Genomic DNA, 16631 nt, shown 5'->3' with positions numbered 1-16631 from the left:
CTGCTTTCTCCTCTAGGGTTTTGATGGTTTCCTGTCTCATGTTCAGGTCCTTTATCCATTTTGAGTTTCTTTTTGTGCATGGTGTGAGAAAATGATCTAGTTTCATTCTTCTGCATGTTGCTGTCCAGTTCTCACATAGTGTCTGCTAGGAGCAAAGACAGGATTCTAGGCTTCAGGGAGAAATTGGTGACTGAACAGGAATAAAGGATAGCAATCATTTGATCATTGTAATAGATGGAGCAAAAGCATTTGACAAAGGTCAACATTTTTTTCTGAGAAAAAACTCTCAACAAATAAGGTGTAAAAGAAACATACCTTAACATAATAAAGGCCACATATGGCTAGTCTGCAGCTAACATCATACTCATTGGTGAAAAGTTGAAAGTTTTCCTCTAAGATCAGGAACAAGACAGGGATACATATTCTAATCACCTTTATTCAACATAGTACTGGAAGTTCTACTAACACTTAGGTAAGACAAAGACATAAAAAGCATCCAAATTGGAAAGAAGTAAAATCATCTTTGTTTGCAGATGACATGATCTTATATATAGAAGAGAAAACCCTGACGTTTCCACCAAACAATATTAGAACTAATAAATTCAGTGAAGTTTCAGGACACAAAATCATATAAAAAATTAGTTGTGTTTCTATGTACTAACAATGAACTATCAGAAAGAGAAATTGAGAAAACCATCCCATTTACAGTACTATCAAATATTATGTACTTTGGAATAAATTTAACCAAGGAAGTAAAAGACCTATACACTGAAAACTCTAAAATATTGATGAAAGAAATTGAAGATGATGCAGGTAAATGGAAAAATATCATGCATTTAGATAGGAAGAATTAATATTGTTAAAATGTCTACCCAAAGCAATATACAAATTCAGTGAAATCTCTATCAAAACTCTGAAGGCATTTTTCATAAAAACAATTCTAAAATTTACATGGAACCACAAAAGACCAAAGCATTTTGGAATAGTCAAAGCAATCTTGAGAAGAAAGAACAAAGCCAATGGCATTACATTTCCTAATTTCAGACTATATTACAAAACTATAGTTATCAAAACATCATGGCATAAAACCAGATACAGAGACCAATGGAACATAATCTAGAGTTCAGAAATAAATCCACATATATACAGTGAACTAATCTTTGATAAAGGCACCAAGTGGGGAAAGGAAAGTCTTCAATAAATGGTATTGGGAATGTACAGTGGAATATTAGTGATAAAAACAAAGAGATCTAGTGATTTGTGACAACATGGATAGACATAGAGGGTGTAATGCTAAGTGAAATAAATCAGATAAAGAAAAATACCATATAAGTTCTCTTACATGGGCAAACTAAAAACAAAAATGAACAAAAATAGAAACAGACCCATAAATACAGAAAACAAACTGGAGGTTACCAGAAGGAAGGTGTTAGGAGCCTGGGCAAAATGGGTGAAGGGGAGTAAGAGGTACTGACTATCAGGTATGGGAGGAGTAACTCATGAGGATGAAAGGTATACCATAGGAAATATAGTCAATGGTATTGTAGTATCAATGTATGGTGACAGATGGTAGTAGCTACAGTTGTGAGTATAGCATAACCTATAGAATTGCGGAATCATGGTAAACCTAAAACTAATGTAATATTGTATCTCAACTTTTCCTCAATTAAAATCAATAAAAATGAATGGTACTGGGAAAACTGGATATCCACATACAAAAGAATTATCGATTTCCTTATTGTTTTGTCTGGAATAATAAAATCTAACTCACTGGAAAGATAAAATATCAGGCATACTTTTTCAAAACGAGCAATGTATATGAACTAGTTCTACCAGATATTAAAATACAAAACATGACTAGGACAATGGGAAAAAATTGAAAGACAAAAACAAAGCCCTGACATTTATCTGAGAACTTAGCATTTCACAATGGATCCAGAAATGGAACAAAATAAAGTTGGATCCATTTATCACATTACACAGTAGGAAAAAGGCCAAATGACATTATATAATAGCATTAGAAAGAAACATCTGAGAATTCCTTTAAGATCCTTTAATAGAGATAGCCTTCCTAACTCTGAAATCAAAATCCATATGTCATAAAAGATTGGGAGGAGTCAATATGGCAGAGAAGTAGGGGGAGCCTGAAGTTCCCTCCTCCCTCAAAAAGAGCAATACTGAGGCCAGAAGACTTGGAATTCCAGGAATCCAGGCTAGAGTGACAGAAACATCTCCAAGGGCCCATGAGGACAGCTTGGTGGGCTATAGGTGTGTGATTGTGAATTTGGAGAGTGAAAACAGGAGCTAGAGGCATGGAGGGGAGGGATCCCTTTCTGTAGAGAGTCCAAAGGAAGAGAAAGAGGCTGTGGAAGTGTAGGCATTGAATTTGGACAAGCGGAAAACCTCTCCAGATCGCAGATTGGGGAACAGAAAAAACAGAGAAAGAACCAGTTTCTAACTTGGAAACAGCCTTAGGAGTGACGGTCCAGGGTTGCAGGACCACCTCTGGACTGGGACCAGCTGCCTTGTACGTGCCCAGGGAGGGAAGGGGGAGTCAGCCCTGGGCTCTGTGACCAGTTCAGAGGTGCAGTTGGAGAGTGCAGTCCCTTCCCTGGAGTGCTGCGGAAGAACTATAAAGCTGCTCCAAGGACAAAAGACCCTGCAGGCACCTGCCAGCCAGTAGCCCTTTTTCAGCTGGGCAGGGTGGCACTACCTGGAATGGGGCACTCTGAATGTGGTCCTTTAAGACATAGGGGGTTTGAATCCAGCTGAGCACCCGCGGGTCGTGGGAGACTGTGGAGCAGGAGAAACGGGTATACCTGGCACTGTGAGGACAGCCTGACCAGAGCGGTCTGGGATGCCCAATCCAGGGAGGAGAGGCTGGGGTGTTGCCGTTTTTCTCCCCATCACCAACAAGGTGGGGCTTCAGGGAAAGGGACAGCTGGCCCACAGTGTAGGCAGGACCTGCCTGCACCAAACCACACCCTTCATGCCTGGTAGCTGCTTATCTAACAGAGCAAGACTGACACCGATCTAACCAGACAGTCCCTCCTCCAGACCAGCACAGCCACCAGTTCCAAGGTACCATCAGATACTGGTCCAGAGGTTTTGCAGTTTCTGATTCGATTCCTGGTCAATTCTTATTTTATGTATTTATACATGTTGGGTTTTTTTTTTCTTTCTTCCTCTTATTACTTCTGAATTCTGGTTGTTGGTTTAAGCTGATGTTTTAAAATCCATTCTTTTTACCTCTTCTGTATCTCCTCTATTTTTTCTCTTTCTCTCTCTCTCAATGAAGATACATAGTTTCTCTGATTCTCTGCCTGATCAATTTTTTTTTCTTTTTCCCCACCCCTATCATTTCTCTCTTTGTATAGGACAAGTCTTCTTCCACCATTCCCCCCTCCTTTAAAATTTTTTTTCAAGGGCTACTTCAACAAACAAATCAAAGCACACTTGGTGGAAGGCCAAAACCACTGCTACGAGTAGGGACATAAAGCAACCAGTCACAAGAAGAGCATGCAACACACTCCAAAAACACTGCTTGAAAGGCCAGGACCTGGACAGTGTATGACCCCTGCCCCCACCTTTTTTTTTCCTTTTCTTTATCTTTTTAATATAATTTATTATCAAATTGGCTTCCATACAACACCCAGTGCCCATCCCAACAAGTGCCCTCCTCCATGCCCATCACCCATTTCCCCTCTCCCCCATCCCCATCAACCCTCAGTTTCTTCTCAGTATTTAAGAGTCTCTTATGGTTTGCCTCACTCCTTCTATTTTTTCCCCTTCCCCTCCCCAATGGTCTTCTGCTAAGTTTCTCAAGATCCACATGTGAGTGAAGACATACGGTGTCTGTCTCTCTCTGATGTATTTTACTTAGCATAATATCCTCCATTTCCATCCATGTTGCTACACATGGCCAGATTTCATTCTTTCTCATTGCCATGTAGTATTCCATTGTATAGATAAACCACATCTTCTTTACCTATTCATCAGTTGATGGACATTTAGCCTCTTTCCATGATTTGGCCATTGTTGAAAGTGCTGCCGTAAACATGTGCCCCTATGCATCAGCACTCCTGTATCCCTTGGGCAAATTCCTAGCAGTGCTATTGCTGGGCCTTAGGGTATTTCTATTTTTAATTTTTTGAGGAACCTCAACACTGCTTTCCGCAGTGGCTGCACCAGTTTGCATTCCCATCCACAGTGCAACAGGGTGCCCCTTTCTCCACATCCTTGCCAGCATTTATAGTCTCCTGGTTTGTTCATTTTAGCCACTATGACCAGTGTGAGGTAGTATCTTAAAGTGGCTTTAATTTGTATTTCTCAGATGATGAGTGACATTGAGCATCTTTTCATGTGTCTGTTGGCCATCTAGATGTCCTCTTTGGAGAAGTGTCTTGTCATGTCTTCTGCCCATTTCTTTACCAGATTGTTTTTTGGGTGTGAAGTTTGGGGAGTTCCTTATAGAGTTTAGATACTAGCCCTTTATCCAATATTTCAGTTACAAAAATCACCCATTCCGTTGGTTGCCTTTTAGTTTTGTTGATTGTTTCCTTTGCAGTGCAGAAGCTTTTTATCTTGGTGAGGTCCCAATAGTTCATTTTTGCTTTTATTTCCCTTGTATTTGGAGACGTGTCGAGTAAGAAATTGCTGCGGCTAAGGTCAAAGAGGTTGTTGCCTGTTTTCTCCTCTAGGTATTTGATGGTTTCTTGTCTCACATTTAGGTCCTTCATCTATTTTGAGTTCATTTTTGTGTATGGTGTAAGAAAGTGGTCCAGTTTCATTCTGCATGTTACTGTCCAGTTCTCCTAGCAACATCTGTTAAAAAGGCTGTCTTTTTTTCATTGTATACTCTTTCCTGCTTTGTGAAAGAATAATTGGCCATACTTTTGTGGCTCTGGTTCTGGGTTCTCTATTCTATTCCATTGGTCTATGTGTCTGTTGTGCGATTAGCATACTGTCTTGATGATTACAGCTTTAGAGTAGAGGCTAGAGTCTGGGATTGTGATGCCTCCCACTTTGGTTTTCTTCTTCAGCGTGACTTTGGCTATTCGGGGTCTTTTGTGATTCTATACAACTTTTAGGATTGTTTGTTCTAGCTATTAGAAGAATGCTGGTACAATTTTGATTGGGATTGCACTCAATATGAAGATTGCTTTGGGCAGTATTGACATTTTAACAATATTTGTTCTTCCAATCCATGAGCATGGAATGTTTTTCCATTTCTTTGTGTCGTCTTCAATTTCCTTCATAAGTTTTCTATAGTTTTCAGCATACAGATCTTTTACATCTTTACAAAGAAATGTATATTAACTATTTAAAAATTTAGATGAAAAATTCATACTATGAAATCTTTAACATAAAAGAAAGAATGTGAAAAGGAAAGAAAATGTGAACTCAGTTATGCAAAATAATAATAGCAAGACCCCTTGTTTGAGTCAGAGTGGTAACGTCAAGGACTTCCTGGGACTTTGTTAGTGCTAGAATTTCCTTCACCATAATTTTCCCCATTTTGGTTCAATGGCTGTTGGACCCTAGAATGGAGATGCTGTTTGTGAACAGAGCCAGAAAGAGAGAAGTGTTATGAGATCAGAATATCTGAAAAAAGAGGGTCTCTTCTCCCAGAGAGGGCTCTTTTATGTCTTTGTTTAACTGAGCTATGAGATGTCTCCTGGTAGCTTTTAAATTAGTTGGTTTAGGCTAGGGCTAGACAAAACTGACTTCTTGGCAATTATGATGAGCTCTGTTTTCATGCTCATGCTCACATGGCCTAGTTAGATCTGGATTACCAGGTACAGACATGATCTGGGCCACTGCAGAGAGAACATATTGACCTCAAACCATCATATGCCTGAGGATTAGAAGTCCAAGGATCAGAGTTTGAAGCTACTCAGAGAGATTTTGTTTTCCTCACAAGATGAAGATCTATTTAACAAGAAGGTACAGATGATTCATTTGGGACAATCAGAAGCAGGAAGGAGGGAGGATGGGGTGTCTTTATTTTTCTCCTTTTTTCCTTCAAATGCTTTTTTGCTCCCTTCTGTGAAACGTGTATCCACCTCCTGGTATTTGGTCTTCCCTTGAAAGTCTTCTCATCTCTTGTTAATAACTTTTCCAACTACTTGATTTGGACCTGGTTTTCTTATTGAGGGTGTGTGGGGGTCACTCATAGAGTTTTCTAGCTATATTCTCCCAAAAGAATTGCAGTGTTATCATCACCAACCTCATAAGTGAAGAATAGTAATTTATACGTACATGTGCATCTTCAGTGCATATTATTGGCTCTTGATAAAAGGCAAATAGTAATGATGAACCTTGAAATACGCCTTTGCAAGATACCAGCCAGCAAACTGCATGAGCCATTTTGAAAACAGATTCAAAGGAAGATGTCCTGAACTTTCATTTCCCGTCTGCTGGGTTTCTTTGAAGTGGGAGTTAACCCTGACATGAAACAGCTCCAGAAACTGAGCCATGCCTAGTTGTTCTTGGCCTGATAATTCAACCCCCAGTGATGACTCCCACACACAACTGGGTGTCTTTGATGACTCAGTCTTCTCCTCTTCGAGATAGGCCTCTAGACATTTCTGTTTCCTATATTCTGCATTACAGCCTCCATGGAAGAAGATAATAGCTTCATTTAACAAATAAAATCAAATGAGTTATCTGCCCCCTCTCTAACACAAGCCCTTCTTACATAGAACCTTCCCTTCTTTGTTCTTGTTTGAACTCTTTTAATCCAGAGTCTGTTATTTAACTGGAACAGAGAACTCATCTCCTGGATGGCAATAAACTGAAGGAAGATGTTGTATGAATAACCCAGGAAGAGTGATTTGAAGCTGTTTTTCTTTTTTTCTTTTTTTCAAAGATAAAAAAATGCTCTGTTTGTAAATATCATGGAATTTGGTAGAAAGTCTTTTAAGGCTGAAGCCTATTTTACTGCAGCTTTGTTGAAGACTGTGGTACTGGGTTGGGTTTAGAGAAGAATCTCAACACTGCACCCCCTTTTATTGCCACACACACTAGACTAAAAACTGTAATTACCACCTGCTTGGAAAAAAAAAAAAAACTAATCCTCAAAGAGGAAACCATGGTCCTTAGAGAGGATCTATGTTCTGTGAATTATTTTAAATCAGGGTCAAAGTGATTTCCTCTAGGAGATCTAAATTATTCCCTTTTGAAATCAATTCTTAGTTTATTCTGCTTTACTAAGTAGTGCATTTTTAATATAAGAAAGTCAATGAACATGAAGCTCATATATTTCTACCATACACATCAGGAACTCCATATTTCCGGCTAAAATGTTAAAATACATGTATTATTTTAAAAATATGCTTCTTTCTTTTTTTTTTTTTTACAACCATGCTGAATTTATGGAGCTTTTCTTTTATATGTGTGCTTTATTTTATTTGGCAAGAGGCAAAAAAAGTTACATTTAAAAAAATGTTTAATCTTCATTTAATTTTTGAGAGAGAGATGGAGTGCAATGTTGGAGGAGGAAAAGAGAGAGGGAGACACAGAATCTGAAACAGGTTCCAGGCTCTGAGCTGTCAGCACAGCGCCCAATGCAGGGCGCGAACCCAAAAACTGCGAGATCATGACCCAAGCCGAAGTCAGATACTTAACCAACTGAGCCACCCAGGTGCCCCAAAACTACATTTTTATAAGTGAAGAAATTCTGCTTCTCGAGATAGAGGTCCTATATAGTCAAATAGTTTAGAGGTCCTATAAAATCTCCATAAAAGCTCTAGATCTGTATTATTCTGTCTTTGGCCACTAAGTCCTTAATAAATATTTAAAGATTCCTCTCACAAATAGCATGCTGGATTTTAATTTGGCAGGTTTTGTACAGAACTTTATGTTGATGTACTGTTATACACTTACTAATATATAGTTATCAATTCACACACTTAGTCTCTAATCCTCTGATATATTTAATGTTTGTTTTCCCCCCAAAAGATGATGGACCCTGTGGTCAAAAGACCTTGTCTTATGCTTCTGTCTCCTAGAGAAACTGATACATTGTTAAATAGTAGAGATTGAAAAAAACATCACAATCCCTCTGCTCAACTCTTTATTCTGCCTCTTACTACCATTCAGATTCCTTGACTATAAAATGGGAATGTATTTCTATATCATAGGGTTGATGAGACCGTGTATGTGAAAGGGCTTCATGAACTATAAAGCCCTACACAAATATTTGGCTGATCCTAGAAGGGTGAGTAGCACTCAGCTAGATGAAAGCTTTGGAGAGGAGGAGGAGAATCTGGGCAACACATAAAAGAGAGGGAAGTGGCCAATCTCAGCTCTCAGTCCTAGCTTTTCCTGGCCAGTTCTTTCAGGGCTAAGTCACTGTCTGATGTTCATGTTGCTCTGGCCTCTGCTTGGAATAACATCCCTTTGTCTCTCCATAGGCCAGAGCTATCAGCAGGTTTCTGTCAAATAAATAGATCATTCTTCGTACCCCAGAAAGCTGACAGGCTCAATGCTTTGCAACCATCTGTGCATCCTTCTTGCCTTTTCTTCATCCTCCTGCATGAGCAGGGCTGATGTCCATGTGAGTATTGTTCATGGCCGTTTCTTCCTTTCCATATCCATAATCATCATCTTAGTTCAAGCTCTTGTTACTCCATATAAAGAATAGGAGTGATGCCAGAGGATTAGACATAGGTAAAGGTCTCGCCTCCTCCCTCCCCCACAAGGTAGAAAGATTCATTAACAATGATTTGGTGATTTTAATGTCAAACCCACCCCCACAGTTTGGAAACTATTAAAAAATTAGTAACCATTGGAAGGAGATATGATCTTATTTGATTCCTATCTTTATTGGGCAGCAACATGTGAAATGCTGTGGGTACTTTGTGTGTGAACTCAACATTTGACAGAACGCATTCTCTCAAATCATGTGAGTTAAGGACGTCCATGTGTTAGAGTTACGTAGAGGTCAATACTTATATTCATCATACATAATAGGCTCATACTCTAATGAAAGAGATAGTTACAAATGTGGAATATGGTACAGATTAATATAAAAGGATAAAAAGAGTTTTGGGGAGGGCATGTGATATTGCAGGCACCTGGGAGAGGAGCAGCTGCCTCTACCGAGACCAAAGGATTAGAGAATTTTTGGTGGGGCTTGGGGGGGAGGGTGGATCATAACCAAAAGCAATAAGGCAGGCAACATTCTAGTGTGTGCAAATGAACTGCAAACAATTTAGTGTTCCTGGAGTCCACAGTTCCTATCAGGGCAGGATAGGGCTGTTCCTATCACATCTTGGGGGCAGGAAAGGGCTACTTCTTTCCTAATATTCTGAAATCAAAATGAAATACATAGGCTACAAGTGAGAAAAATAGAATGAATTAGTAATGGGTAGAGTATTTGTGTCCCAAAGATGCTGATTAGTGGCAAGGATAGGAATTATATGGGGATATGCTACAGAGCAGTTTTTTGCTTTATTAATTCTTACATTGAATCAACCATTATTTACTAAGCACCTAACATGCACTAGATTTTGAGCTCGAAATGGCATTGAAGAAAAAATCCTTGTCCTCAAGACAAGTGACAGTTTGCGTAGTGATTTAAATTGAACTAATGAATGCCGATAAAGTAAAACTGGAAAAAGTAATTTATGACTTAGCAGAACCAGGGTCCTCAAATGTTCTGATAGGCTGCATTGATAGGCTGATTCTAATCAGGCTGTTAATAGTAATGTGTGGACTATTTCTGACCAATGGAGAATGATTCAACCTAAGGTGCTCTTTCCACCAAAACATTAGGGCCTAGGACTTTGCTATTCTTATAGAAAGAGACGAACACAGGGATATCATTCATATTGTACTCAGAGAGGAAATGGAAAATACTGGAGAGAAAGAAGCCATTCTAGGGTAACATTTTTCTTATCGATTTATATCCAGCATAATAATGGTACATAAGAATGGTGACCATTTGTCTAAACTAGAAAATGTAACATGCAATATTAATGCATTTTATTCTGATTGATATGATGTGGGTAAGGTACTGGAATATAATATTTAACACAGCTCTTGGGGGTTATTTCTATGCAGGTGGTCCGAATTACTCATTGGGAGGAACACTGCTTAGGAATTACACCCTGAAGGTGAATTTGTTCAAAATGAATCAACAGCCTGAATTTTTAGTTATCGTTTGCTTAATAACTTTTATATAATTGAGGTCTAAGCCATATACAATAAAATGCACAGATCTTAAGTATTATATAAGTCAGTTTATAGTTCCAAGTAACTGCCAATCTATAAAAATATAGATGATTTTCTTTCACTACAGAACATTTTTGTGTGTTCCTTTCAATCAGTTCACCCCACCACCACCACCACTTTCTGATTTTTATCAGTATAGATAAATTTTCCTTATTCTTGGCCTAACATAAATAGAATCACACAGTTTGCTTTCTTTTTTGTCTGGATTCGGAATGTTTTTGAGAGTCATCCATTTTACTGGAGGCAGCTGTGGTTTTAAAAATCTTATTTACAGTGACTGAGTTGTATATCACAATTGCTTATCCATCTACTGCTGATCAGTATTTAAACTGTTTCAAGTTTTCAGTTACTGTGAATAAGCCACCTATGAATATTCTTGATTCCCACTGGATCAATATCTAGATGGAGAATTGCTGGGTCAGAGTATTTAACTTTACAGACTTTAAATGAGATTCCACAGTGGTTGTACCACTGCATATTCCACTAGCAATATATGAGTTTTCAGATGCTCTAAGTCCTCAAAAACATTTATTGTTGGTTTCAGTCAGCTCAAGCTGCTTTTATTAAAAAACAAAACAAAACAAAAAAAAACATAGACTCAGGAGCTTAAACAATAGATATTTAATTCCTACAATTCTAGAGGCTAGATCGGGCTAGTCCAACCAAGATCAAGAGCAGGTTCTGGCATGATCCAGTTCTTGATGAGAGTTCTGTTCCTGGCTTGCAGATGGCCACTTTCTCCTGTGTCATCACATGGTGGTAAGGAAAGGGGAAAAGAGAGGAAGGAAGGAAGGGAGGGAGGGGAGAGAGTGAAGCAGAGGGGGCAGAGGATCCAAAGTGGGTTCTGCACTGACAACAGTGAGCCTAATGCTGGACTCAAACTCACAAACCATGAGATCATGACCGGAGCTGAAGTCGATGCTTAACCGCTTAACCAACTGAGCCACCCAAGCGCCCCTCTCTTTCTCTTCTTATTAGGACATCAATTCCATTACGAGGGCCCTACTTCAATGACTTCCTCTGCACCTAATTACTTCCCAAAGGCCCCACCTCCAATTCTATCACATATGAATTTTGCAGACGCATAATCTTTCATCAGTCTTTTGATTTTAGCAATTGTAGTAGATGTGACATTGTAATGTTCTAGTTTTAATTTGCATTTCCCTAATGGCGAATGGTGTTAGGTACCTTTGAATAGGTTTATTGGTTTATTCTTTTCTTTTGTAAAATACCTTTTCAAGGTTTCTGCCCATTTTTTAAGAGCTCTATGTATATTTTGTATAGAAGCCATTGTTGAATAAATATTTTGGAAATATTTTCTCCTAAGCTCAATGAAATTCAATTTATCAATTATTTTTATGGTTACTCTTTTGTGTGTATGTGCGCACAGTCTAAGAAATCTTTGCCATCCTAAAGGTTGCAAAGATATTTGCATTTATTTTCTTTCAGAAACTATGAGGTTTTAGTTGTGACATTTAGGTCGATGAGCCATCCCAATTCATTCCATATAAAGTGAGGTAGGGACTCAGGTTCATTTTCACCCACTCCCTCAACAACCTGCCATAAAGTTAGCAAGTTGTTCCAGCATTATTTATTGAAACCACTCTTCTTTAGTGAATTGACTTTGTGCTTTTGATGACAATCAAGAAAAGATATACATGTGGTTCTATTTCTATATTCTTTTTGTGTTCCAATGACCTATTTGTGTATCTTATGCCAATACTTCACACTCGTCTTCATTCCAAAATATACTTTTTATTTCCTCATTTTGCCCTAGTAAAAGAAAAAGTTAAACAAAGTTAGTATTTAATAATCACAAGTAAAAATGGTAAATTTTATAGTATGTGTATTTTATTATAATTTTTAAAAAGTATATTTAAGGTTATTATGTTGCCTGTAAGTAACTTAGCTGAATTTTTAAAAAGTGACATTTCATTATCATTCAGTTGTAAAATGTAGATGAGGATAATAATACTATCTGCCTCTTAGGATTGTGGATTGTTATGAGAAATAATGAGTAAATCAGTTTTAAAAAGTGCTGAATAGGTATATATGAGAATATTTAAATTTGCCTGTCTTGTCTCCCTCTTTCTTTCAATTAAATAGATTGAGGATTTCTTTTTCATTTTATTTCTTGCTCATTTTACTAGCCTCCACTCATTTAAAATGTATATATTCTTTAAAACAAAAAGTATATCTTTTCTTTTCCTTTAATATCACAGCAGAAATGTTGACACATATAAAGACTAAAAAGTTAGTCTATTTACCCCAAGGTCTTTAGAATACTTTAGCACCATTATTTCCTTCCTGGTTTAATAGAATTATTATCTAATATTTTTACTTATTTTTAATGCTACAACTGATTTAATGCTATAATTATAATTGCTTTATATGTTCATTTTTGTTTACATTTATCCATGTTTTTAACATTTTCTTCATCTCAGACATTTTTTTCTGAGACAGAAGAAATCATTTAGGTCTATATTTTTATCACTTCTTTTTTTCATATGCATGAAAATGTTTTACTGTTCCATTTACTATTAAAATATAGAGTTGCTAAGCTTTGAACTCTAGGTTTTCAATTTTATTTCAAGACTTTAAACATATCAGTCCAGTGCTTTCTGGTTTCCATCTTTCCTATTGGGAAATCAGGTGCCAGTCTCATTAGGATTTTTTTTTAAGAATCTCTTTTTGCTTTTTCTTATTTAGAGTGATATTTTTGATGTATGGTACTTTCACTATGATGTTTTCAGATGTCAATTTTTATTTATACATTGTGTTTGAAATTCTTAGGGCTTCGTGAATCTAAGGATTCATGACTTTTATCAATTCTGAATAAAATTTGCACCATTTTCTTTTAAATATTTCCTCTCTTCCATTTTTTCCTCCATATTCCATGTTGCTAAATCTTTCTTTCATATTTACCTTATTTTAATTCTGTGCTATATCATGAGAAATTTCTTGTGATTATTGGTTGACTAATTTTTTCCTAACCCATCAACTATATTTTTTACTTGAACTATATTTTTCATTTCTAGGACTTTTGTTAGGTTCTTTTATAAATTTTCGTGCTTATTTTTTAATCTTTCATCGCTCATATTTTTGTTTCCATCTTTTAGTAAATGTATAAAAGATAATTATTTTGTATGTTGTCACTGATAATTTTAATACTAGGAGACTTGTTTCAGATAGTTTTTTTTTTTGCAAGAATTTTTTGAAACATGAATAATATTTCCTTCACAGTTAAACTGCATTTGTTTTTACTATGTACTGAAGAGCATTATAGACCTAGATCCACTTTATATTTTTTGGATTCATGTGTTTTAAATTATGCAAATTATATCGATTCTGGCATTATACCCATTTAAGGCCAGCCAGTGGTCCTGTAATTGATCAGAAGACTTTTCTTCATTGCTACCTAGAGTGTGAAGGATGAGACGGCCAATTTGCTATGCAGTTTTGGTTTTTTAGCTTACCCACCTCACTGAAGGTGTAGCACCTGAGGACTGTGTCAAGTATGTCTCCTGGCACTGCAAATCCAAAGCTTTGCCCCCAGAACGCTTTGCTCTAGAAGACCAATATGGCCAGAAGTTTTAGAACCTTATCTTTCTGCAGTTTTGTTCTTGTTTTGATCCTGGCTATGGCACCTTTTGTTATTATCTCACAGGGTTGTTTATTAACTTGAAAGTATGTATTTAGTCAGACACTTCTATGTGTTTATAGAAGGAGGCTTTCAGTGTCTCTGGTTTGCCATATTGCCAGTAATCGAAGTCTAAGGTGAAGAATACTTTCCATATTTTAGATACAATACATTGGTCGGTTTAACTTCTCTCCACGATTACCATTTTGCTTTATTTATAATAATTTTAATGTATTCAAAGTTTTATTTTTTAATTATTCAAGCTTTTGAATGATGATTAAAAGGTAATTGCCTATCACAAGTTTATAAAGATTTATGAAGGTATAATCATAAAAATGTTTAAAGTTTTCTTTCTTCATTTAGATCTTACTTCCAATTGGAACTGGCTTGTGTGTATGAAATGAGGTAAGCATATTATCTTTCCATATACATAACCAGTTACCAAGCACCGCTAATTGGATAGTTCATCATTTTCTTGTTTGGTCATGGAAGTTTTCATATATATGTAAATTTTTATTTGATTAATGACTGAATGTATGTAATGGTCATATTTTTAGTTTTTAAAAATTTCTTCTTACATTAATTTTGCTCCTTTTAATTAAAAAATTTTTTTAAGTAGGCTTCACATCCATCATGGAACCCAATGTGTGGCTTGAATTTACAACCCTGAGATCAAGACCTGAACTGAGATTAAGAGTCAGCTATCGGATACTCAACTGACTAAGCTACACAGGTGCCCCTTGTGCCTTTTAACTTTATTTTAAAATTTTCTATTTAAAGGATATATTAGCATAAAGTTTGTAGTGGTTTGCTGTAACTTTTTAACATGTACGTGAGTTTATCTTCTTTCTGAATCCTGATAGGTCTTTTACATTTTAGATTTAATCTAACACTGCTCTGAGTTGGGAGCAGTACCTTCAAGTTTAAACTTAGTGATCTATTTTGACCTAAATTTCTTACTTTAAGAAAAATCATACACCTTTATTCTTGCTAGGGAAATGTTTTTGTGATACTATAATTTGCATTTCCTTAATTTATTGCTGAAGGTGAATATTTTCTGTCCTGTATATATGACTTCTTTGACTTATCTGCTCAGATTCTTTGTCCCCTCTCTTCATTCTATTTTTTTATTAGAATCTTGAATAAATATTAGCATGAGTAAATATACATTATTTATATATTAAGTATAGTAACTCCTTATCTATCATGTTTGAATGATTTTCCCCAGATATTTACTTAGTTATGTCTTCAATTGTACTTTTTAATTTGTATTTTATTCTTTCTTTGCATTACATCACCCATGTCCAGTTATATTAAAAGTATCTGTGTGTATTAAATAAATATATATGTGTGTATATACTTTACTACTGACTGCGGAAAATGTCTGGAAATTGATGAAATCCTTTCTTCAAGTCACAGACTGTTTTGAAAGGATTTTAGAGTTCTATAAACTGAACTATTTAAATTTTCACTTAAAATTTATCTGAGAAGGTATTAAGATAGTATGATAACATTAAGGATTTATGTTACTATATTACATGATATGTGGTCTATGTATATATGTGTGTGTGTGCATACACACACACTTCATTTGATATAACAGTTATATAGCAACTTTAGCAAAATCAAGTTTTTTAACAAAAATGAATTATTTTCTAATGGGGAAAAAATAAACAAAAGTGCTCACTTCCTAATTATTTTCTTTTGAAAAAAAATTACAAATGTATGATAAACTGACTTTGCAAAGAAAAATGTCAGAAGTGACATTTCCACATTTCTGTATACTAATGATCTCAGCTAAAAGAAATGTAAAATCAACCAAGGCTACTGTCATTAGTATTTTCAGAGGCTCACAACTGCATAATTAATATGTCAAAATTATTCATTGTTAACATATCATTAAGATCCCTAAACATCTGTCTACCCGTGTTGATCGGACCCTGACAGAATTGGCAAAAGTGCCATTTAGTTAGCAGTACAACATAATTAACACGTTAATAAAAACTGCAATCCAGAATGTCAGATTAAGAGAGTGGAAGGGGATGGGAGAGGTGTGTGTGTAAAGCCAAAGTGGTATGCAAACAATAGCACTGACAAGGTCAAGGACTCGTTTTAAGTAAAATTAGTCATTATACACTATAGAATAATCAATGTATTTCATGTTTTCACTACCATCTAATCATAAGCCATTTACCTTGACCCTTGAAAGCATTCTCTCAGCAAGACTCTCTCGTAGAAGAAGCTGTAGGGTAGATGAGACTTGATACTTCAGAGAATTCAAAGGAAGATGTTTTGTTCTTTTGATCCACAATTTAATTGAAACACAGTAGTACTTAAACTTGAAATACTATGCCTTGTATTTATCCACATCACCATCTGTAATCAATCATATCAATGACGTTAATTCAGCAGTTTCCAAAATATTTTTTTCTGAGTTAAAACTATTATTTTTCCACATGAAAGTTTGAAATTATACATATCTATATATAAAAATAATTTATATCTCTATCTGTAACAGCTGTTAACTTATTGGTTTGCCCTTTTCCACTTTGAAGTATCAGGTTAGAAAATTGATGATACAAAAGTAATAATTATAGATATCTATTGAAAGAAATTAATGACTGCTTTATCTTAGAGTGACACCCCAACATAGGCAGTGGTAACTCTAATAAGCTATTCTCAAAACCACCTCATCCTTTTTCTAAAGCTTATCAACTGTTTGGCTCCGGTGGAAACTGTCCTCCATACCATT

The 16631-nt window shown here is 36.1% G+C and overlaps 2 long non-coding RNA genes across 3 annotated transcripts in view; one reads left to right on the top strand and one right to left on the bottom strand.

The window, feature by feature from the left end:
* LOC144222847 (uncharacterized) overlaps positions 1 to 16631 on the top strand; it is a 102064-nt gene that overhangs the window by 47145 nt on the left and 38288 nt on the right. Inside the window, exons 2-3 of one of the 2 annotated variants that reach the window (XR_013332492.1) lie at positions 14243 to 14284; positions 14499 to 14612. This is a non-coding gene — a long non-coding RNA (uncharacterized LOC144222847). Of the gene's footprint in view, positions 1 to 14242; positions 14285 to 14498; positions 14706 to 16631 lie in introns of those variants that run through there. The other variant, XR_013332491.1, reaches the window with a different exon arrangement.
* Positions 11929 to 16631, bottom strand: part of LOC144222845 (uncharacterized) — a 330463-nt gene continuing 325760 nt past the window's right edge. Inside the window, exons 4-5 of the long non-coding RNA XR_013332490.1 lie at positions 16074 to 16255; positions 11929 to 12012 (exon numbers count right to left, since the gene is read on the bottom strand). This is a non-coding gene — a long non-coding RNA (uncharacterized LOC144222845). The remainder of the gene's footprint in view (positions 12013 to 16073; positions 16256 to 16631) is intronic.

This window comes from Crocuta crocuta, unplaced genomic scaffold (genome assembly GCF_008692635.1).
Source record: "Crocuta crocuta isolate KB4526 unplaced genomic scaffold, BGI_CrCroc_1.0 scaffold30, whole genome shotgun sequence".
Lineage (NCBI taxonomy): Eukaryota > Metazoa > Chordata > Mammalia > Carnivora > Hyaenidae > Crocuta > Crocuta crocuta.
This window is presented reverse-complemented; position numbering and strand designations above follow the sequence as displayed.